The 24,422-nt window shown below is 48.4% G+C and overlaps 1 pseudogene; it reads left to right on the plus strand.

Annotated features, from left to right (window-relative positions):
• Nucleotides 1-303: 303 nt before the first annotated feature.
• LOC122901307 lies at nucleotides 304-422 on the plus strand (annotated as a pseudogene).
• Nucleotides 423-24,422: the final 24,000 nt, after the last annotated feature.

Genomic DNA, 24,422 nt, shown 5'->3' on the forward strand with positions numbered 1-24,422 from the left:
GCATCTTTGAACAACATGTCCATCTGTCTGAAACATCATTCTGTTTCAAGCACTTAGAAACACTCCACTACCTCCTCCTTTGTACAGAATGGGTATGACCACAAGGCATCAGTAGCCCAAGAAGGCCGGGGGCCAATGTAACTATGAACGAGAGAGATATGGTAGCTAACCAAGCCTGGACAAATTAAGGTAACAGTAGGGTATGAGAAAGTTCAGCTTCCTCCAGCAAGGGGAGGATGGTTCCATGTTATATAGGGTGTCACGTACACTCATCTGAGAATATCGGGTAAGAACCTTATGATTGTCTACAGCCATACCACCCTGAACGCGCCCGATCTCGTCTGATCTCGGAAGCTAAGCAGGGTCGGGCCTGGTTAGTACTTGGATGGAAGACTGCCAGGGAATACCGGTTGCTTTTGCTTTGATCTCCAAGAGGGAATTTCTTGGGATGGTGGGCTACTGCAGGCTGTGGATGCTACCTTCACGGAGATGGCACAACCTCTCTACGAACTGGCTAAGGGAGGACTCACTATGGTAGAGTGTGGACAGCTGAGGCAGAAGGAGCATTTCGGGAATTACAAAGAGCCTTACTGTGTGCCCCAGCATTGGTCATCCCAGATGTTACCAAGCCCTTCCACTTGTATGTGAAGGCAGGGCTGACTAAAGAAATTTTGACTCAGACTCTAGGGCATGGTGAAGGCCAGTGGTCTATCTTAGCAAGAAACTAGACCCAGTAGCAGCTGGGTTCCCTCCTTGCCTCCGCATAATTGCCGCAACAGCCCTCCTGGTTAAGGATGCGAGTAAATTAACTTTGGGCCAAAATCTTGTTATAACCACCACACACGCGATTAAGGGCCTTCTCCGGACTCCACCAGACCGATGGATGACGAACGCCCAAGTAACGGGGTATCAGGCCCTTCTCCTCAATGAACCAAAAGTGGCCTTCCGACCCCCAGCAGTGCTAAATCCAGCCACACTGCTGCCAGAAGAGCTAGCTGACCATCCACACGACTGTGGGGAGGTCTTAACCCAAGTCACAGGAATAAGGCCGGATCTCAGAGACACTCCCCTCCCGGATGCGGAAATGACTCTGTTCACAGAAGGGAGTAGTTACATGGTCAGTGGAAAAGAGGTATGCGGGGGCTGCAATGGTTTCTCCTGGGCAGAGACTCTGGATGTCAGCCCTGCCACATAGGATCTCGGTGGAAAAGCAAAGCTGATTGCATTCACCAAGGCACTACAGATGGCCGAGGCCACAGGCACTAACTGGAAACTACAGTGTGCCTACTGGCCCCAGAGCTCTGAGCAAGGAGAATGAACCAGACTCTCGAAAAGACCTTGACAAAGTTAATTCTGGAGGCTGGCGGTGGATAGAAAATCTCCTTCCTTTTACTCTCAGGGCACGATGTAATAAACAAGGTGACCCCATTTAAAATAATGTTTGGGAGCTCTGTCCTAGGTTACAGGAGGTTGCCCTAGCAGAAATGACTGATCAGTCTATACCCCAGTCACTGCAGGCATTACAGTCTGTCTTAAAAAGAAGGGATCCAAACTGCCTATACTGGAACAGAGACGGTGGAACCACATCCTTACCAACCCGGGGACTTGGTTTGGATACGTCGCTATCAAGTGGGGAATTTGGAGCCTCATTGGAAGGGACCATTTACTGTTATCCTAACCACCCCCACGGCAGTAAAAGTGGAAGGCATCAGGGCCTGGGTTCATGCGGGTCATGTCAAACGAGCTGAGAGTAAGGATGCCCTCCAGAAATGGGAAATGCAGCCAAAAGACCCTGCTGACCATAGACTGAAACTAAAGCTAAAGAAACTGTGAGTGTATTGTTGCTATACTAAAGAAAATTGGGGCGATAAAATGTTAGTCTTATATGTTCAATATAAGGTAGAACCATCTGAAAAGTCAAGGATTTGACTAATCTCCAAAGAAAAGGGGGGAATGTAAGGGTCTGCCCCTCCCAGAGGAACTTGCTTGTGGACCCTGAATGTAAGGGTGGGGCAGACTGCGTGGAGACATCCAATCAGTAAGCCTTATGTATATCCACTGGGAAAATTGGAATTCAATTGGCCACCTGTGTAGGGGCGGGGCTTAACCACCCCCATAAAGGTTGCTCTGCCAGGCTGTCAAGGGGGGGGCTGCTGCAGGAGAGCAGCGGCTGCTACAGGAGCGGTGAAGTCGGCGGAGAGCGGTGAAGCGGTGCGGAGAGCGGTGGAAGTCGGCGGAGAGCAGGGGAGTCAACGGTGAATAGAAGAGCTGTAACAGCTCTTGTAAGAGCTACAACCATGTTTGCAGTCTCCAGTCTCCCCCGGGCCCCAAGCCGCCTGCAGCTTCCAGCTTCCGGCGGTCTAGCCTCCGGCGGCGGCCCCGAGTGCCGCCGCCTGCAGCCTCCGGCGTCGGCCCTGAGCGCCACCGCCTGCAGCCTCCAGCGTCCGGCGGCGGCCCCCGGCGCCGCCGCCTCCAGCCTCCAGCCTCTGGCGGCGGCCCCGAGCGCCGCCGCCTCCAGCCTCCAGCTTCCAGCGGTCTAGCCTCCGGCGGCGGCCCCGAGCGCCGCCGCCTGCAGCGTGCAGCCTCCGGCAGCGGCCCCGAACGCCGCCGCCTGCAGCCTGCAGCCTCCGGCGGCGGCCCCGAGCGCCGCCGCCTGCAGCTTCCAGCCTCCGGCGGCGGCCCCGAGCGCTGCCGCCTGCAGCCTGCAGCCTTCCGCCGCCCCGAGCCGCCGCCTGCAGCCTCCAGCCTCCGGCGGCGGCCCAGCAGTCCAGTTGTCAGCGGTCCCTCGACGCCTGTGGTCCTGAGACATCTGCGGTCCAGTTGTCAGCGGTCCCTCGACGCCTGCGGTCCAGTTGTTAGCGGTCCCTCGACGCCTGTGGTCCTGACACATCTGCGGTCCCGTTGTCAGCGGTCCCTCGACGCCTGTGGTCCTGAGACATCTGGGGTCCAGTTGTCAGCGGTCCCTCGACGCCTGCGGTCCTGATGCCTACAGACCCTAGAGGCCAGCAGTCGGTCCTGACACCTGCAGCCCCTAGATGCCAGCAGTCTGGAGGCGTAAGCAGCCCTGAGATGCCAACGGCCCCTAGACACCAGCAGCCTCCCTGCAAAATGCCTCGCCACCCCGAACCACAAGTGGCCTTGTCCGCAGTGGTAGCTTCCTCCGGGTGGAAGCCTGGTCAGAGTAGCATCGTGGGGAGCAGAGTCTGTGTCATCTGGGTTGTCCTCCTTGTCATTGTTGCTTCTTCGTCATTGGGAGTGGCCTCATCCAGGAAATGGTCTTGTCCAGAACAGCCTCTTCTTGGGAGCGGCCTTGTCCGGGGAGAAACTTCATTGAGCAGTGGCCTTGTCTTGGGAGTGGCCTCTTCTTGGGAACGGCTCCAATCATGGAGCGGCCTCATCTGTGGAGCAGCAACGTCATCTAGAGCGGCCTCGTCCAGAGTGGCCTTCTTGGAAGTGACCTTGTTGGGTTCATCGTCACCGCCTTTTCGTAAGAGGTAGTTCTGACCGGTAGTTTGAAATAAAGTTTTGCTTGACCTTCGCTTTGTATCAGTCTCGTTCCTTTGATCACGGGCCCTAACAGGAAGTTTCTCCTAATTTATATGGTTGTGGCCAATGGAATGGGCACAATTCCATTGGAGAGGGCAAGCATAGTCTTGTGGTTTGGCTCCAGGGTTCCTAGCCTGGAGAGTGTGTGGGCCAGGGTTGTGGGGACAGAAGGACGTAGGTATGGCAGGCCCGATCTACAGACCGTCCAGAGAACTCTTTGGGATATGAACAAAGGGAATTTTTGAGGCGCTTGCTCAGGCTTTTGTCTCTGGATTCTGTGTCAATGATAGCCGTGGAATGTCGGGGTGTCCTCATGGGACATGGATGTTTCTCACTCTCTGGCGATTTAGCCCAATCCCGAGTTTGGGGTCATTCTGTTGGATGGGAGGAGTCCATTCTGGTGTTTGTTTATTTTATTTTATTTATTTATTTGTTTATTTTTTTTTACCACAGGTGTCCCACCAAAAGAGGAATTCCAGAGAAGAGCCCTGAGTGGGGCGACTGGACAACACGAACTCTAGTTAAGATTGGGGGCCTAGGGGCATGGCAAGCCCCATATGCAGGCTATTGGTGAGCCACTGAGATAATTTACTTGAGGACAGGGCTCTCGCTGATAGTCACAATTCGTGTTTGTTCCCAATGCTGCCTTCTAGCATGGGAGAAGCCTCAAGGGCCATGCTGTTTTCTCCTACACTGAACATTGGACAACATAACAAACACAAGGTTTCTTGTCATGAGGAAGGAGGAGTTCTGATTTCTGCATCATGTTCACCCCTGGGCAGTGATTAGAGATAAGATATAGGTTCTGAAGCCTGAAAACTGAGGTTGGGAAGAGATGACAACATAAGGCCATGGCGGGTCTGATGTGCTCAGTGTGTGGCTAGCTGTCTGGGTGTCGGTCGGGAGGTCCGGGGTCAAGCTGTATTTGGCAGGGCATTAGTGCCCAGGATGGACTATGTAATTGGCTACAGTTGGGTGGTGCGCAGGTTGATCCTCATTTAGGGTCTCTGGGTAGCCCCAGAGGTCAATGTTTTTATTCTGGAGGGCAGGCAGAGTGCTGCATAATGGCTCCAGAATTGTCAAACTGGAAGGCTTGTGCACCCGGAGTGTGAGAACTGAAGTCTGAGAACACAAGCTAGGCATAGGTTTGGGGTGGGGGCACTGAATGCACACTCTATAGAGGTGAATCGAGATGTCGTGCATCTGAAGTCAGGGCTAGGATCAGATGTTGGAAGGTTGGAGTTTCTGTCCATGATGGCCCCTTCAGGAAGGGGGGTGGGGCAACACGAGGCCATGGAGTTTTTCCCTCAATTGGAGTTTTGAGATGCTCCAAAGCGCTAGAACTCCTTCTGCAGGACAATGGAGACATGTTGGATGACTTAAGGACGTCCCATATGGAACAACTCCAGAACAATGTTCTAAAATTTGATGCCTGGGCAGCCTTCTTCATATTCTAATTTTCTCCTTGGGACAAGAGAAGTTCAGTCTGCTGGCTCTGGGGGAGCAACCGAAGGGGATGTGTTGAAATTGACTCTCCTGCGGATGGTCCATAATATGGGTTTGTGTCCATGAAGACCTTGGAATGGGGCGGTGGCATTGGGACCCTGAAGGATTCTCCTAACCTGAGGATTTGACACAGTCCCAACAAGCAAGTTTCCCATGTGGAGACGACATGTGTTCTGATCGGTGCTTCAGGAAGCCCCCTTATGCTGGTATTGGAAACCAGTCCTCTGTGGAGATGCCTGGAAACCAAAGCAATTGATCCAATTAGGGCCTAGGGGCCTGTCCTGTTCAATCTTCTTCACAGGGGTCATCTGTCTATGGGTCTGAGTGGAGGTAGTTCCTCAGCTGGTGTCAGATCATCCCTCTTTGTCCTGGGGTGCCGACTCTATTAGGAAAGCCTAAGGCACTTTGGAGGTTTCTCCTACTTTGTACGGTTGTAGCCAATGGAATGTGCAGAATACCCTTGAAGAAGGCATGCACAGTCCTGAGGTGTCACTCCAGGGACCCCAGCCAGGAAGGTGTGTGGGCCAGGGCTGTGGGGACAGAAGTCTGAAAACACAAACTTGGCGTAGGTTTGGGGACGTAGGTATGGAGGCCAAATCTAAAGACTGTGAGGAGAACTTTTTGGGATATGAACAAAAGGTGAGTGTGAGGTGCTTGCCCAGGTTTTTGTCTCTGGATTTTGTGTCACCAATGGCTGTGGAATGTCGAGGTGGCCTCAAGGGCCATGGACGAGTCTCCCTCTCTGGAGATTTTTCCAATCCCAGGACTTTGGGGTGATTCTGTGGGATGGGAGGAGTCTGATCTGTTTTTTTTTTTTTTTTTTTTTTTTTTTTTTACCTCATGTGTCCCACCAAAAGAGGGATACCAGAGCATAGCCCTGGGGAGGGGCAAATGGACAAACCGACCTCTGATTAAGAATGGGAGCCTAGGGGGGCGCCTGGGTGGCTCAGTGGGTTAAAGCCTCTGCCTTCGGCTCAGGTCATGATCCCAGGGTACTGGGATCAAGCCCCGCATCGGGCTCTCTGCTCAGCGGGGAGCCTGCTTCCTCCTCTCTCTCTGCCTGCCTCTCTGCCTACTTGTGATTTCTGTCTGTCAAATAAATGAATAAAATCTTTAAAAAAAAAGAATGGGAGCCTAGGGGCATGGCAAGCCCCATATGCGGGCTCTTGGTACAGCCACTGACAGGCCTTACTTGAAGACAGGACTCACACTGAGGTTCACAATGCTTGTTTGTACCCAATGCAGTTCTCAAGCATGGGCGGGGCCTCATGGGCCATGCTGGTTTCTCCTACTCTGAACGTTGGAAAACATGCCAACCACAAGGATTCTTGCCATGGAGAAGGAGGTGTTCTGATTTCTGCATCACCGCTGGGCAGTGATTGGAGTTAAGGTCTAGGTTTTGAAACCTGAAAAACGAGGTTGGGAAGAGATGACGAACTAAAACCATGGTGGGACCGATGTGCTTAGTGTGCGGCCAGCTATCTGGGTGTTGGTCGGGAGGTGCAGGATCAGGCTATGTCAGACAGGGCATTAGTGCCCAGGGTAGACTGTATAATTGGGATACAGTCGAGTTGCATTCAGGTTGATCCTCATTTGGGGTTTCTGGGTAGCCCCATAAGGCAACATTTGTCTTCTGGAGTGCAGGCAGAGTGCTGCACTGTGGCTCCAGAATTGCCAACCTGAGGGCTTGTGGGCCAAGAGTGTGAGGACGGAAGTCTGAGAACACAACCTAGGCATAGGTATTGGGGTGAGGGCACAGCAGGCACACTCTGCAGAGCTGAATTGAGATCTCATGCATCTGAAGTCAGGGCAGGATCAGATGATGGCTCAGGTTGGAGTTTCTGTCCATGATGGCCCTTTCATGAAGGGAAGAAGGCATCACAATGCTATGGAGGTTTTCCCATGATGGGAGTTGTGGGAATCTCCAAACTGCAAGGATTCCTTCTTCTGGACAATTAAGACCTGTTGGGTGGCCAGCACATCCCCTAGGGACGACTCCAGAACAGGGTTCTAAGGATGGATGCCTGGGCTGCCCACCTCGCATTCCAATTTTCTCCTGCGATAAGACGGATTTGATCTGTGCTCTCTGGGGGAGCAACCGAGGGTGCTGAGTTGAAATGGACTCTTGCGCATGGGTCACAATGTGGATTTGTGTCCATGGGGACCTTGGAATGGGGCGGTGGCACCAGGGTCCTGAATTTTTCTACTAACCAGAGGTTTTGACACAGTTCCCACGTGCAAGTTTCGCATATGGAGGTGAAATTTGTTCTGATGGGTGCCTCAGGAAAGCCCGATATGCTGCTATGGGAAACCAGGCCTCTGAGTAGAGATGGCTGGAAATCAAACCAATGGATCTGATGAGGCCCTATGGGCCTGTCAAGTTCAATCTTCTTCTCTGGGGACATCTGTCTCTGGGTCTGAGTGGAGGTAGTAGCTCAACTGGTGGCAGATAGCCCGTTTGTCCCGGGCAGCCTACACATTTAGAATAGCCTTGGGGATGTTGGAGCTTTCTCCTAACTTATTCCGATTGGTGACAGCCTGATATTCCTCGGCCATAACTGACACAAAATCCAGTGACAAAAGCCTGAGCAAGCGCCTCACACTCGCCCTTTGTTCATATCCCCAAGAGTTCTCCTCAAGGTCTATAGACCGTGCCTGCCATACCTACACCCCCAAACCTAAGCCAAAATTGTTTTTCAGACTTCAGTCCTGACAGTCCTGGCCAACCCACCCTCCAGGCTGGGACCCCTGATGGTACACCTCAGGACTGTGCCTGCTTTTTCCAAGGGAATTCCATTGAACACAACCATACAGATTAGGAGAAACCTCCAAAGACCCTGAGGCCATCCCAATAGGGTAGGCAGCCCGGGACAAACAACGGCGATCTGACAAAGAGGGGGCATGTGAAACACGCTGAGCAACTACCTTCAATATGACCTGTAGACTGATGGCCCCAGAGAATCAGATTGAACCAGATAGGCGCATAGGCCCTAATCGGATCCATTGCTTTGGTTTCCAGACATCTCTCCTCAGAGGCCTGGTTTCCAATACCACCATATGGGGGATTCCTGAGGTACTCCTCAGAACAAATATCGACTCCACATTGGAAACGTAATCTTTGGAGCTCTGTCAAAACATCCGGTTGGGAGAATCCTTCAGGGCCCCAGACCCACTGCCCCATTCCAAGGTTTCCATGGACACAAACACACAATATGAGCCATCTTCAGGAGTCCATTTCAACTCAGCCCCCTCAGATGCTCTCCCGGAGCCAGCAGATCAAACCTGCTTTGTCGCTAAGAAATAATTGGAATGTGTGGCGGGCACACCACACATCCATCCTTAGAATCGTGATCTGGAGTCATTCTGTATGGGACCTCCAAAAGCCATTCAACAGTTCTCAAGGGTCCTACAGAAGGAATCCTTGCGGTTTGGAGCATCTCACAATTCCCATCGTGGGAATACCTACATGGCCTCTTGAGAACCTCCCCTTTCATGAAGGGGCCATCATGGACACGAACTCCAATCTGAGCCAAACACTGATCCACACCCTGAGTTCAGATGCACGAGATCTCGATTAAGTTCTGCAGAGTGTGCCTGCCATGCCTTCGCCCTGAAACCTAAGCCTAACTCGTGTTCTCAGACTTCCGTCCTCACATTCCTGGTCCACAAGACTTCTAGTTTGGGAATTCCAGAGCCACAATGCAGCACTCTGCCTGTCCCACAGAAGAAAAACATTGCCCTATGGGGCTACCCAGAAACCCCAAATGAGGATCAACCTACATGCCACTCGACTGTACCCCAATTATACAGTCTACGCTGGGCACTAATGCCCTGTCTGACACAACATGAGTCAGGACCTCCTGAATGACCCGCAGACAGCTGGCCGCACACTGAGCACATCAGACCCGACTATAGCCTTAGGTCGCCATCTCTTCCCAACCTTGGTTTTCAGTATTTAGAACCTATACCTTATCTCCAATCACTGCCCAGGGTTGAACATGATGCAGGGATCAGAACTCCTCCTTCTGCATGGCAAGAAACCATGTGGTTGGAATGTTGTTGAACGTTCAGAGTAGGAGAAACCAATGTGGCTCATGATGCCCCAGCCATGCTTGAGGGCCATCTTAGGCACAAACTCGCATTGTGACACTCAGTGTGAGCTCTGTACTCAAGTAAGGACTCACAGTGGCTGGACCAGGAGCCAGCATATGGAACTTGCCATGTCCTTAGGCCCCATTCTAAACCAGAGGTCGGGTTTTCCAGTTGCCCCTCCCCAGGGCTCTCCTCTGGAATCCGTCTTTTGTTGGGACACTTGAGGTTAAAAAAACAAAACAAAACAAAACAAAAAAAAAACAGAAAGGACTCTCCTCCCATCCTAAAGAATGACCCCTAACTCTTCGGAATCGGCCAAATTGCCAGAGAGGGATACACGTCCATAGCCAATGAAGCCACCTTAACATTCAACGGCTAACGTTGATACAAAATCCAGACAAAAGCCTCAGCAAGCGCCTAACAGTTGCTCTTTGTTCATATTCTAAATAGTTCTCCTCAAGGTCTGTAGATCAGGCCTGCCATATCTCCATCCAAAACCTAATCCGAGTTTGTTTTCAGGCTTCTTCTGTCACCACAATCCTGGACCACACACCCTCCAGGCTGGGGTCTCTGGAGCCACAACTCAGGACTGTGCCTTCCCTCTCCAAGGGAATTCTGCCCATTCCATTGGCCACAACTGTACAAATTAGAGGAACCTACTAAATCCCCAAAGTTATCCCAATGGTGTAGGTTGCCTGAGACAAATGGGAGTGATCTGCCACCAGCTGAATAACTACCTCCACTCAGATCCGTAGGCAGATATCCCCAGAGAAAAACATTGAAACCGACATGCCCCTAGGCCCTAATCAGATCCGTTGCTTTGGTTTCCAGTCATCTCTTCCCAGAGGCCTGGTTCCCAATACCAGCATTTGGGGTTTCCTGAGGCACCGATCAGAACAAATGTCATCTCCACAAGTTAAACATGCTCTTTGGAGCTGTGTCAAAACCTCCAGTTAGGAGAATCCTTCAGGGCCCCGGTGCCACCGCCCAATTCCAAGGTCTCCATGGACACAAACCCACATTATGACCCATCCAAAGGAGAGTCCATTTTGACTCAGCCCCCTCGGTTGCTCCCCGAGACCCAGCAGATCAAAAATATATTTTTGCTAGGAGACAATTGGAATGTGAGACATTCTGCCCAGTTATCCATCCTTAGAACACTGCTCTGGAGTCGTTTCCTATGGGACGTCCTGGAGCCATCCAACAGTTCTCAATTGTACCACAGAAGGGATCTTTGTGGTTTGGAGCATCTCACAATACCTATCATGGGAAAACCTCAATGACCTCCTGATGTCCCCCCCTCCATGATGGGGCCATCATGGACAGAAACTCCAACGTAAGCCAATGTCTGATCCTCGCCCTGACTTCAGATGCACGAGATCTCAATTTAGCTCTACAGAGTGTGCCTGTCCTGCCCTTGCCCCAAAACCTAAGACTAGCTTGTGCTTTCAGATTTTCGTCCTTACAGTCCTGCCCAAAATGCCCTCCACTTTGGGAATTCTGGAGACACAATGCAGCACTATGCCTGCCCTCCAGAAGAAAAACGTTACCCTATGGGGCTACCCAGAAACCTCAAATGAGGATCAACCTGCAGACCACTCAACTGTACCCCAATTATTCAGCCTACCCTGGACACTAATGCCCTGTCTGACACAGCCTGAGCCCAGACCTCCTGACCGACACCCAGATATCTGGCCGCACACTGAGTACATGGCACTTGCCATGTCCTTAGGTCGTCATCTCTTCCCAGCCTCGGTTTTCAGGCTTCAGAACCTAAATCACTGCCCAGTGGTGAATGTGATGCAGAAATCAGAACTCCTCCTTCCCCATGGCAAGAAACTTTGTGGTTGGCATGTTGTCCAATGTTCAGTGTAGGAGAAAACAGCATGGACCATGAGGACCCGCCCATGCTAGAGGGCCGCGTTGGGCACAAACACGCATTGTGACCCTAAGAGTTAGCCCTGTCCTCAAGTAAGGCCACTCAGTGACTGGAACAAGAGCCCACATATGGGGCTTTCCATGTCCCAAGGCCCCCAGTCTTAACCAGAGGTTGAGTTTTCCAGTCTTCTCTCCCCAAGGCTCTGCTCTGTAATCCCTCTTTTGGTGGGACACCTTAGGTAAAAAAAAAAAAAAAAAAAAAAAAAAAAAAAAAAAAAAAAAGCATTCCTCCCAAACCACAGAATGACCCCAATCCCTTGGGATTGGGTCACATCCACGCTGAGGGAGAACCGTCCATGGCCTATGAGGCCACCTAGACATTCCCCAGCTATTTTTGACACTAAACCCAGAGACAAAAGCCTTAGCAAGCGCCTCACACTTGCCCTTTCTTCATATTAAGAAGAGTTCTCCTCTTGGTCTGTATTTCAGGCCGTCCATACCTTCGTCACCAGCCCTAAGCCGAGTTTGTGTTTTCAGACTTCTGTCCCCACAGTCAGGACTGTGCCTGTCCCCTCCAATGGAATTCTGCTTATTCCTTTGGACACAACCTGACAGATTAGGAGAAACCTCCAAAGTCCCCAAGGCCATCCCAACACTGTCAGGTGCCCAGGACAAACAGGGAAGATCTGTCACAAGCTGAGCAACTACCTCCACTCAGACCCGTAGACAGATAGCCCCAGAGAAGAAGATTGAACCGGACAGGCAACTAGGCCCTATTTGGATCCATTGCTTTTGATTCCAGGCATCTCTCCTCAGAGGCCTGGTTTCCAATACCAGCATATGTGGGTCCCGGAGGTTTCAATCAGAGCAAATCTCGTCTCCACATGGGAAACTTGCTCTTTGGAGCCGTGTCAAAACCTCCAGTTAGGAGAAGCCTTCAGGTACACGGAACCACTGCCCCCTTCCAACGTCTCCATGGACACAAACACACATTATGAACCCTCCTCAAAAGAGTCAGTTTCAACTCAGCCCACTCGGTTGCTCCTTCAGAGCTAGCGATTGAACCTGCCTTATCACAAATAAATAATTAGAATGGGAAGCGGGCTGCCCAGGATTCCAGGCAGGATTCTGGTGTTATTCTGTAATGGACATCCTGGAGACATCCGACAGGTCTCGACTGTCTGGAAGAAGGAATCCTTGGGGATTGGAGCATCTCACTACTCCCATCTTGGGAAAACCACCATGGCCTCATGATGCAGCCCCCCTTCGTGAAGGGGGGAAATGGACAGAAACTCCAACCTGACCCAAAGTCTGATCCTCACCTTGACTGCATATCCACAAGATCTCGATTCACCTCAGCAGAGTGTTCCTGCTGTGCCCTCACTCCGAAACCTACGCCTATCTTGTATTCTCAGACTTCCATCGTCACATGCCTGGGCCACAAGCCCTCCAGTATGGGAATTCTGGAGACACAATGCAGCACTCTGCCTGCCCTCCAGAAGAGAAGCGTTGCCCTATGGGGCTACCCAGAAACCCCAAACGAGGATCAACCTGCATGCCACTCGACTGTTCCCCAATTGTACAATCTAACCTGGGCACTAATGCGCTGTCAGACACAGCCTGAGTCCAGACCTTCCGACCAACACCTGGACAGCTGGGGCCACACTCAGGAGTGTGCTTGCCCTCTCCAAGGGAATTCTGCCCATTCCATTGGCCACAACCCTACAGATTACAAGAAACCTCCAAAGACCCTGAGACCATCCCTATAGTGTAGGACTCCCGGGAGAAACAGGGGTGACCTGACACAAGCTGAGCTACGACCTCCACTCAGAACCATAGACAGAAGTTCCCAGAGAAGAAGATTTAAGCAGACAGGTCCCTAGACCCTAATAAGATCCATTTCTTTGGTTTCCAGGCATCTCTCCTCAGAGGCCTGGTTTCCAATACCAGCTTATATGGGTTTCTGAGGCACCAATCAGAACAAATCTCGTCTCCACATGGGAAACTTGTTCTTTGGAGCTGTGTCAATACCTCCGATTAGGAGAATCATTCAGGGCGCTGGCACCACTGCCCCATTCCAATGTCTCCATGGACACAAACCCACATTATGACCGATCCACAGGAGAGTCCATTTCAACTCATCCCCCTCGACTGCTTCTCCAGAACCAGCAGATCAAATTTGCCTTGCTGCTAGGAGACAATTGGAATGCAAGTTGGGATGCACAGGCATCCATCCTTAGAACCCTGCTCTTGAGAATTTCCTTATGGGACGTCCTGGATCCATTCAACAGGACTCGACTGTCTCACAGAAGGAATCCCTGCTGTTTGGCGCATCAGAAATTCCCACTGTGGGAAAACCTCCATTGCCTCATGATGCCTCCCCAATTTCATTAAGGGGCCATCATGGACAGAAACTCCAACCTGAGTCAACGTCTGATCCTTCCCTGACTTCAGATGCACGAGATCTTGATTCAGCTCTTCAGAGTGTGCCTGTCATGCCCTCGCCTCGAAACCTAAGCCTAGGTTGTGTTCTCAGACTTCCGTCCTACACTTCTGGCTCACAAGCCCTGCAGTTTGGCATTCCAAAGACACAATGCAGCACTATGCCTGCCCTCCAGAAGAAAAATGTTGCCCTATATGGCTAACCAGAAACACCAAATGAAGATCAACCTGCATGCCACTTGACTGTACCCCAATTATAGAATCTAGCCTGTGCACTAAAGCCCTGTCTGACACAGCCTGAGCCCGGACCTCCCGACCGACACCCAGATAGCTGGCCGCACACTGAGCACATCAGACACGCCATAGCCTTAGCTTGCCATCTCTTTCCAACCTCAGTATTTAGGCTTCAGAAACTGGACCCACCCATCTCTGCCCAGGGGTGAACGTGATGCAGAAATCTGAACTCCTACTTTCCCATGGCCAGAAACCTTGTGGTTGTCATGTTGTCCAACATTCAGTGTAGGAGAAACCAGCATGGCAAATGAGGCTCGGCCATGCTTGAGGGGTCCCATGGGCACAAACACACATTGGGACCCTCAGCGTGAGCCCTGTTCTCAAGTAAAAACTCTCAGTGACTGGACCAACAGCTCGCATATGGGGCTTGCCATGCCCCTAGACCCCCAATTTTAACCAAAGGTCAAGATGTCTAGTCACCCCTACTCAGGGCTATGCTCTGGAATCCCTGTTTGGGGGGACACCTGAGGTAAATAAATACAGAAAAGCTCCTCCCAAGCACAGAATGACCCAAACACATGGGATCGGGCCAAATCCACAGAGAGAAAGAATTTTCCATGGCCCATGAAACGGCCACCGTTGACACAAAATCCAGAGACAAAATCCTGAGCAAACACCTCACACTCGCTTTTTGTTCATAGCCCAAAAATTTCTCCTCAGGGTCTGCAGATCGTGCCTGTTAAACATACGTCCCCACCTAAGCCGAGTTTGTCTTCTCAGACTTCTGTCCCCACAGTCCTGACCCACACACCCTCCAGGCTGGGGCCCCTGGAGTCACACTTCAGTCCTGTGCCTGCCCTCTCCAGGGGGATTCTGCCCATTCCAATGGCCAAAACCCTACAGAATAGGAGAACCTAAAAAGTCCCTGAGGCCATCCCAATAGTGTAGGACGCCCAGGAAAAACAGGGGAGATCTGTCACAAGCTGAGAAATGACCTCCACTCAGACCCGTAGACAGATTCCCCAGAGAAGAAGATTTAACTGGACAGGCACCTAGGCCCCAATTGGATCCATTGCTTTTGTTTCGAGGCGTCTATCCTCAGATGCCTGGTTTCCAGTAGCAGCATATGGGGGTTTCCGGAGGTACCAATCAGAACAAATCTCATCTCCACATGGGAAACTTGCTCTTTGGAGCTGTCTCAAAACCTCTAGTTACGATCAACCTTCAGGTCCCTCAGCCACCGCCCCCTTCCAATGTATCCATGGACACAAAGCCACAGTATGACCCCTCCTCAGGAGATCCCATTTCAACTCAGCCCCCTTGGTTGCTCCCCTGAGCCAGCAGATCGAACCTGCCTTGAAGCTAGGAGACAATTGGAATGTGAGTTGGGCTGCTGAGGCATCCTTCATTGGATCCCCGCTCTGGAGAAGTTCCTTATGGGGCATCCTTGATCCTTTCAACAAGCCTCAACAGTCCCGCAAAAGGAATCCTTGTGGTTTGCAGCATCACACACTCGCACTGTGGGAAAACTCCATAGCTTTGTGATGCCACCACCTCCATGTAGGGGACATCATGTACAGAAAGGCCAACCTGAGGCAATGTCTGATCCTTGCCCTGACTTCAGATGCATGAGATCTCGATTCAGCTCTGCAGAGTGTGCCTGCCGGGCCCTCACCCCAAAACCTAAGCCTAGCTTGTGTTCTAAGACTTTCATCATCACATTCATGGCCCACAAGCCCTCCAGTTCGGGAATTCTGGAAACACAATGGAGCACTCTGCCTGCCCTCCAGAAGAAAAACGTTGCCCTATGGGGCTACCCAGAAATGTCAAATGAGGATCAACCTCCACACCACTCGACTTATTATGCAGTCTAGCCTGGGCAGTAATGCCCAGTCTGACACAGACTGAGGCCAGACCTCGTGACCGACACCCAGATACCTGGACGCACAATGAGCACATCAGACACACCATGGTCTTAGGTCGTGATCTCTTCCCACCCTCGGTTTTCAGGATTCAGAACCTAGACCTTATCTGCACTCACTATGAAGCGGTGCACGTGATGCAGAAATCAGAACTCCTCCTTCCCCATGACCAGAAACCTTGTGGTTGGCATTTTCTCCAACGTTCAGTTTAGGAGAAACCAACGTGGCCCATGAAGGCTCGGCCATACTTGAGGGGCGTGATGGGCACAAACACAATTTGGGACCCTCAGTGTGAGCCCTGTCCTCAAGTAAAGCCTTTCATGGGCTGGACCAAAAGCCCGCATATGGTGCTTGCCATGCCCCTAGTCCCCCTATTTTAACCAGAGCTCAAGAAGTCTGGTCACCCCTACTCAGAGCTCTTCTCTGGATTTCCTCTTTGGTGGACACATGAGGTAAAAAAAAAATTGGATAGGACTCCTACCATCCAAAGAATAACCCCAAACACTTAGATCAGGCCAAATCCATAGAGAGAAAAACTCGTCCTGGCCGATGAGGTCAGCCCGACATCCAACGGCCACCAATTACAGAAATTCCGGAGACAAAAGCCTGAAAAAGCGCCTCACACTCGCCCTTTGTTCATAGCCCGAAAAATTCTTCTCACACTCTGAAGATCGTGCCTGCCATACCTATGTCCCCTAAGCCGAGTTTGTGTTTTCAGACTTCTGCTCCATTGTCCTGGCACACAAACCCTCAAGGCTGAGGTCCCTGGAGACACACCTCAGGACTGTGCCTGTGCTCTCCAAGGGGATTCTGCTCATTACTTTCGACACAACCCTACAGATTAGTTGAAACTTCCAAAGTGTCCGAGGCCATCTCAATAGTGTAGGACATCCAGGACAAACAAGGGCAATTCTGACACATGCTGAGCCACTACCTCCACTCAGACCTGTAGACAGATATGCCCAGAGAAGAAGATTGAAACTGACAAGCACCTAGGCCCTAATTGGATCCATTGCTTTTGTTTCCAGGCATCTTTTCTCAGAGGCTTGGCTTCCAATACCAATATGGGGGTATCCAGAGTTACCAATCAGAACAAATCTCGTCTCCACATGGGAATCTTGCTCTATGGAGCTGTCTCAAAACCTCCAGTTAGACGTAAACTAACTGGACAGAAAAGGACAGAAACTCCAACCTGAGCCAAAGTCTGATCCTCACACTGACTTCATGTCCACGAGATCTCGATTCAGCTCAGCAGAGTGTGCCAGCCGTCTCCTCGCTCCAAAACTAGGCATCTCTCCTCAGATGCCTGGTTTCCAATACCAGCTTATGGGGTTTCGTGAGGCAACATCAGAACAAGTCTCGTCTCCACATGGGAAACTTGCTCTTTGGAGCTGTGTCAATACCTCCAGTTAGGAGAATCCATCAAGGCGCTGGTGCCACTGCCCCATTCCAAGGTCTCCATGAACACAAACCCACATTATGACCGATTCTCAGGAGAGTTCATTTCAACTCAGCCCCTCGGTTGCTCCTCCAGATCCAGCAGACCGAACCTGCCTTGTTGCAAGGAGACAATTGGAATGCGAGTTGGGGTGCCCAGGCATCCATCAATAGAAACCTGCTCTTGAGAAGTTCCTTATGGTACATCCTGGATCCATCCAAAGGGTTTTGACTGTCCTACAGAAGGAATCCTTGCGGTTTGGAGCATCACACAATCCCACCGTGGGAAAAACTTCATTGCCTCGTGAAGCACTCCCCTACTTTCATTAAGGGGCCATCATGGACGGAAACTCCAACCTGAGCTAACGTCTGGACTGGAAGAGATTATGCTGAGTGAAATAACTCAAGCAGAGAGAGTCAATTATCATATGGTTTCACTTATTTGTGGAGCATAACAAATAGCATGGAGGACAAGGGGCGTTAGAGAGTAGTAGGGAATTTGGGTAAATTGGAAGGGGAGGTGAACCATGAGAGACTATGGACTCTGAAAAACAGTCTGAGGGGTTTGAAGTGGCGGGGGGGTGGGAGGTTGGGGTACCAGGTGGTGGGTATTATAGAGGGCACAGCTTGCATGGAGCTCTGGGTGTGGTGAAAAAATAATGAATACTGTTTATCTGAAAATAAATAAATTGGGGAAAAAAAGAGTCATAGCGCTTCACTGACTAATCAGGTGCTCCATTTTAGAACCCATTTTACTGCATTCCATAACTTTTGTTTGATTGTATTATTTTTTCATTTCCCTCAAAGTATTTCTGTGTTTCTATTTCAGTTTGCCCATGAATTCAATTGGTTGTTCAGTAGCATGTTGTTTAGTCTCTGTGTTTATGAATTTCCAGTTTTTTTTCTTGTAATTGATTTATAGTTCTATACCACTGTGTTCGGAAAAAATGGTCGATTTGGTTTCACTCAACATTTGGGAAAATATTAGGCTTCTGGAGTTTATTGACTTGTCTTGTGGCCTCACATATGACCTATGGTGGAGAATGTTCTAGGTTCACTTGAGAGGAGTTCATTCCATGTGCTGCTTTTGGATGGAGAGTTCTGTGTGTATCTGTCAAGTCCATATAAGTAATGGGTTGTCTGAGGCTGTTGTTTCCTTTGTGATCTTCTGTCTGGATGGTGTATCATTGAGAGAAGTGTGAGGTATTAAAGTTCCCTATGGTATTACTGCTGATGGCTTATCTTAGGTCTGTTCATATATGCTCTACATATTTAGTTGCTTCACTGCTGGGTGGGTAAATATTTATAAATATTGCATCGTCTTACTGCATTGATTCCATTATCAGTTTCTAGTGCCCTTCATTGGCTCTTGTTACAGTGTCTGGATTTTTTTTCTTTCTCCATTGGACTGAAAATCAGAAGATCATCAAGATCATCTATTAGCTCTGCAGTCATGAGCAAAGCACAGCCCTGCTCTAAGTCTGGTTTTCTTTATTTTCCTATATAAATAAACACAATAAATTCTTCTCCCAGGACCATATACTGACTCCAATAAGAAAGTATGTATAAAAGTGCTTTGTAAACTAGGAGATACTGCCCAATAATGAAAATGATTATGCAACCACCAAATGTTCAAGATTAGATTTTTAAAGACATATTTATTTATTGTAGAGGCAGAAAGAGATTGCATGCACAAGCTTGTGCTAGAGAGGGGAGGGTCAGAGGGAGAGAGGGAATCCTCCAGCAGCGTACCCGCTGAGTGTGGAACCTGGTGTGGGGCTCTCTCCCAGAAGTTGGGAACTTGATTTGAGCCCAAATCAAGAGTCAGCTGCTTAACTGACCGTGCCACCCAGATACCCCCAGAATAAGATTTTTAAAAACATTTTTGAGGGCCTACTCATTTGTATTATTCTAAATAACCTCTATTTCATTCAAACCTAAAAACTGTTATTAAATTAAAAATAGAAGCTGTTCTAAAAGCAAATATTCATAATATCCTCAAAGGTGGGGAAACAGGCAGAAAAGAGGTTAAGAAGGGACACTGGGGTGGTTTAGTTGTTGAAGCTTGCCTTTGGCTCAGGACATAATCCCAGGTTCCTGGGATCAAACCCAGTTCAGACTCCCTGCTCAGTGGGGAGTCTTCTTCTCCATCTCCCTCTGTCCCTCCCCCTGCTTATGTCTCCCCCCTTTTCTGTCTCTCAAATAATTAAATTAAAAAGGCAATTTACTTTTTCAGTGTCATGATAAATATTAGAATTAGATACAGTCCTGAGTGTGTGACCCTGAAGAATGTGTTCTTTCATTTGTACATTTACCAAAAAATACCTAGCCCACAAAATACCCTAGATTAAGTTAGTTCCCCCTTTCTCCAAACACTGAGTATCAGAAGATGCGACAATTCCAGGACCCTGGCTGGCAGGGTTGTTGGAGTGTGTGACTCTTGATCTCCAGGTTATGAGTTTGAGTCATGTTGGGGGAACAGATTACTTAATTGAAAAAAGAAAGATGCTATATTTGGGTTTGTTTTCTTTTTTCCTTTTGAGACCTTCACCCATTTCTCCCAGCTCCAACCCCAAACTTCTGCCAGACCCCATCCGTTCTGTCTGTGAGCTCACATTTTTGGTTTGGTTTTGTTTTAAGGTTCTACATGTAAGTGATTTCTAGTATTTGTCTTTCTGTCTGGCCTGTTTTATTTAGCATAATGCCTTCAAGGGTCACCATGTTGTAAATCAAAAGATTTCATACTTTATTATGGCTGAGTAGGATTCCACTGTGTTTATCGACCACAGTTTCTTTATTCATTCATCCACTGATGGCATTTAGGTTCTTTCTTTATTTTCACTGTTGCAAATAATCCTGCAATGTGCACAGGGGTGAATATACCTTTGTGAATTAGTGTTTTCACTCCCTTCAGATAAATACTCAGAAAGGGAAATGCTGGTTCCTTTGGTTGCTCTATTTCCCATTTTTTTTGAGGAACTTCCATACTGTTTTCCATAAGGGCCGTACCCATTTATAGTCCCCATAATGGTGGACTAGAGTTTTCCTCTACACCACATCTTTACCAAAACTTGCTATTTCTCCTGTTTTTGATAATGGCCCTTCTGACAGGTATGAAGTAGGGCCTCATTATGGTTTGATTTGCATTTCCCTGATGATTAATGATGAGCATCTTTTCATGTTCAAGTAGAACATCTGTATGTCTTCTTTAGGATAATGTCTATTTGGAACTTCTCCTGATTCACTAGACAACTTGTGGTGTTTTTGTTGTTTTTGGTGCTTTTGCGTGTTTTGTTTTGTTGTTGAGTTACATGAGTTCTTTATATTTTGAATATTAACCCCTTACCGGATATATAATTTACAAATGTTTTACCTTAAGTTACCATTTTATTTTGTTGATGGTTTTTTTTTGTTGTTTGGATGTTTTATAGTTATATGTAGGCCCACACTTTGCCTCTTTGTTTATTTTTACTTTTGTATCTGCTTAAAAGCACCACTACCAAGACCTTTCATCAAGGACCTTTCCAAACCCTGTGTTTGTGTTTTCTGCTACAGGTTTTATAGTTCCAGGACTTATATTCAATTGTTTGACACGTTTTGAGTTCATTTTTGTGTATGGTGTAAGAGAATGGTGCAGTTTTGTTCTTTTGCATGTGGCTCTCCAGTGTTCCCAGCACCGTTGATGAAAGAGACTCTTTTTCACCCTTGTTTATTCTTAGCTCCTTTGTCATAAGGTCCCGGACCATAGATGTGTGTGTTTAATTCTGGGCTCTCTCCTGTCTTTAGGTGATGTGTTTGTCTGTTATTATGACAATACTAGTTGTTTTGATTACTCTAGCTTTGTCATTAGTCTGAAATTAACAAGCATGATGCCTTTAGTGTGTTTCTTCTTTCTCTAGATTGTTCTGGTATTCAGAGTCCTTGGTGGCATCATACAAATTTTTAGAATCTTTCTTCTCTTTCTGTGAAAAATGTCCTTAGAATTTTGACAGGAATTGCAATGAAACTGTAGATGGCTTAGAGAAGTATGGACATTTTACCATTATTAATTTTTCTCACCCGCGAATATGCAGTGCCTCTTGGTTTATGTGTGTTGCCTTCAGTTTCTTTCCTTCCCGTCTTGTCGTTTTCATCATACAAGATTTTACCTCTTGGTGAAGTATATTCCTGGGTGTTTCATTCTTTTTCATGTAACTTCAGGTGGGATGATCTTCCTAATTTATTTTCTGATGATTCGTTATTAGCATATAGAAACAGCAGATTTTGGGGGTACTGATATTTTATCCTGCCCCTTTACTGAATTTAGTCATAGTTTGAACAATTTTTCACTGGGTTCTTTTAGGTTTTCCTTATATTCTATATCATCTGCAAGTAGTGACCATTTTACTTCTTTCTTTCCAGTTTTGATGCCTTCTGATTAACTTCTTGCATAATTGTTCTGCCTTGGATTTTCAATATTGTGTTCAACAAAAGTGGCAAGGAAAGATCGGCAATGTTCCTAACTTAGGTGATGTTAGAGGAAATAGAAACAGCAAAAACTTTTCACTATAGGATGTGATGTAATCTGTGTGATTGTCATATATGGCCTTTTTTAAAAAAAGATTTATTTTATTTTATTTTATTTTATTTTTATTTATTTGATTTATTTTTTATTTATTTTTATTTTTTTAAATTAAATTTATTTATTTTCAGAAAAAGAGTATTCATTATTTTTTGCACCACACCCAGTGCTCCATGCAATCCATGCGCTCTATAATACCCACCCCCTGGTACCCCAACCTCCCACCCCCCCGCCACTTCAAACCCCTCAGTTGTTTTTCAGAGTCCATAGTCTCTCATGATTCACCTCCCCTTCCAATTACCCCAACTGACTTCTCCTCTCTAACACCCCTTGTCCTCCATGATATTTGTTATGCTCCACAAATAAGTGAAACCATATGATAGTTGACTCTCTCCGCTTGACTTATTTCACTCAGCATAATCTCTTCCAGTCCTGTCCCTGGGATAATACAGGACCCTGGGATAATAACCTGAGCTTAAGGAAGAGGCTTTAACCCCCTGAACCACCCAGGCACCCCATATATTCCTTTTTCAGTATTGTGGTATATTCCTGGTCTACACACTGATGAGAATTTTGATTGCAAGTGGATATTAAAGTATGAAAATTCTTTCCTGGATCTCAAGATGATCACATCATTTTTATTCTTTATTTTCTTAATGTTCTGTATCACTTTGATCAATGTGTACCTGTAAACCATCATTGCATTCCTGCAAGATCCCACTTGATCATAGTTTATGATTTTCTCAGCATATTGGTGAACTTGAGTTGCTAGTATTTTGTTGAACATTTTTGCATCTATGGTCATCAGGGATATTGGACTGTAAGACTCTTTTCTTGGGGGGTCTTCATTTATTTTTGCATTAGGGTTATTTTGTCCTCAGCAAATGAGTTTAGAAGATTTCTAGTTTTTGGAAAAGTGGGGAAACGACTGATATGAATCCTTCCCTGAATGTTATAATTTAGCATGAAATGCATCTGGTTCTGGAAGTTGGTTTTTTGGGAGGTTTTAGATTGCTGATATGATGAGTACTGGTGTTTTATGTAAGTATTGAATCACTAAAGATGAAACTGTTTCCACATCTTGATGGTGGAATGGATGGAGGGGAATGAGAGTCATGGGGTCCCAGCACTCAGAGGCTCCATTTGCCACTGTGGCTGTTCCATTCCTCTCAGATGCTGGCAGAGGAGGAGGACATGGCAGAAACACGGCAGAGTGGTGGTGGCAGGGTGGTGGGAATGTGGGGTTCAAGGGGATGATGAGACTGATGCATAATCCTCATGTTCCACCCACAGGATATCAGATCATCTACTACCTGGCCAACAGCAACACCAGCATGTTCACCACAGTGGAGATGGGTGCCATGGTGGGGCAATTCATGGCCACTGAGCTGGCCCCAGAGTCAGCATATATCTTCAGACTGATGACCAAGATGATGCAGGGCTGGAGGAGCCCCTAAAGGCCACATCATCACCACTGGCAAGCATGGTAAGGCCACAGGCCCAGGTCCACTGTCCTGGTGACACGGGGAGGACAGCTGGGCCCAACTGGGAGCCACAAACTTGCTGGATCCACAGATTCCTGGGGCAGAGCTTGCAGGGTAGTGTGTCTACACACCGCGATATTTACCAGACTGGCAGGAATGTCCCTGGAGAGGAGGTTGTGTAACTGGATCAAGGTGGCTCTGAGTCACCATGTTGGAGGCAGGCTCCCTGAAACCAGGTGCTTTTTCTCTGATGTTCAAAACGACATGATCAGCTGAGCCATGGGTTCCAAAACACATTTTCTACCAAGCAATGCTAGGGAGATATGTCTTCATGGATGCTGCTTCTGTTCCAAGCACTGGTGAGGTGCTTATTGTTCATTGTCTTGGTTTCTCTTCACCAAATTATGGGGGACAAAAGGCTGTAAGGCCCAGTTCTACAGAAGATGTGGGACACAGACAGATTCAGTCATTTACCAGGGACAGAGCTGTTGAGGAAGTGATGTTAAGACCCTCCACAGACACTGGCTCCATGTTCCCACAGCAATCTGCTGTGGATTCCCATATCAGTTGAGGCCCTGCTATGTCTTCCAACCTCATTCTGGGATCTGCATCAATGGGTTACCTTTCCAGGGCCACCCCAACCACGCTAGGTCCTTTTTATGCCACCTGACCTTGGAGGGACCACAGGTGTTCCAGCTTAGACCTGAGTCAGGAAAAAGCAGGGGCAATCTGGAGTGCAGAGCAGGCACTGAACCCCCTCTCTGAGGCTTCCAGGAGCCTGGGTGGCTTTCAGGACAGTGTGATGCCTGCCAGTTTCTGTGATACAACCTGCCCACATGCCTAGATCCCTTAGAGTTCTGGCTTCAGAATGTGTTGTTCATGGAGTGCATCCCTGTTCTATCCACATCCAGAGAGCAGGCTTTTCATTGGCCCTGCTGATGTTACAGGGTAGCACACAGGAAGTAGCTTGACCTGGCCTAACACAGGAGTGGTGTTGAGGGGAACATATGGCTCATTTACCTCCTGTGCTCTTGAATGGAGAGCCCCATCCATGCCCCTGAGGTATCTCCCTGGACTTTGGAGCAAAATCAAAACAACAAAATGAAAGGATCCAGGATATATTTGGGCCTATTTACCTGCCGAGGTACTCTTGGTCTGTGGCTTGCTCATGAGTGTCAGAGCAGGGCTCTTACTGTAGCACAGGTAGGCTGACAACCAGGCTGACTGCAGGGTGTCTGGAAATGTTGCCACCCTGGGAGAAACACATTTTCTCACTATTCAAGTGTTGTTTGTGCTTTTGTGCTGAATCCTTTTCTGATT

The sequence above is a fragment of the Neovison vison genome, chromosome 2, assembly GCF_020171115.1.
Source record: "Neovison vison isolate M4711 chromosome 2, ASM_NN_V1, whole genome shotgun sequence".
Classification (NCBI taxonomy): domain Eukaryota; kingdom Metazoa; phylum Chordata; class Mammalia; order Carnivora; family Mustelidae; genus Neogale; species Neogale vison.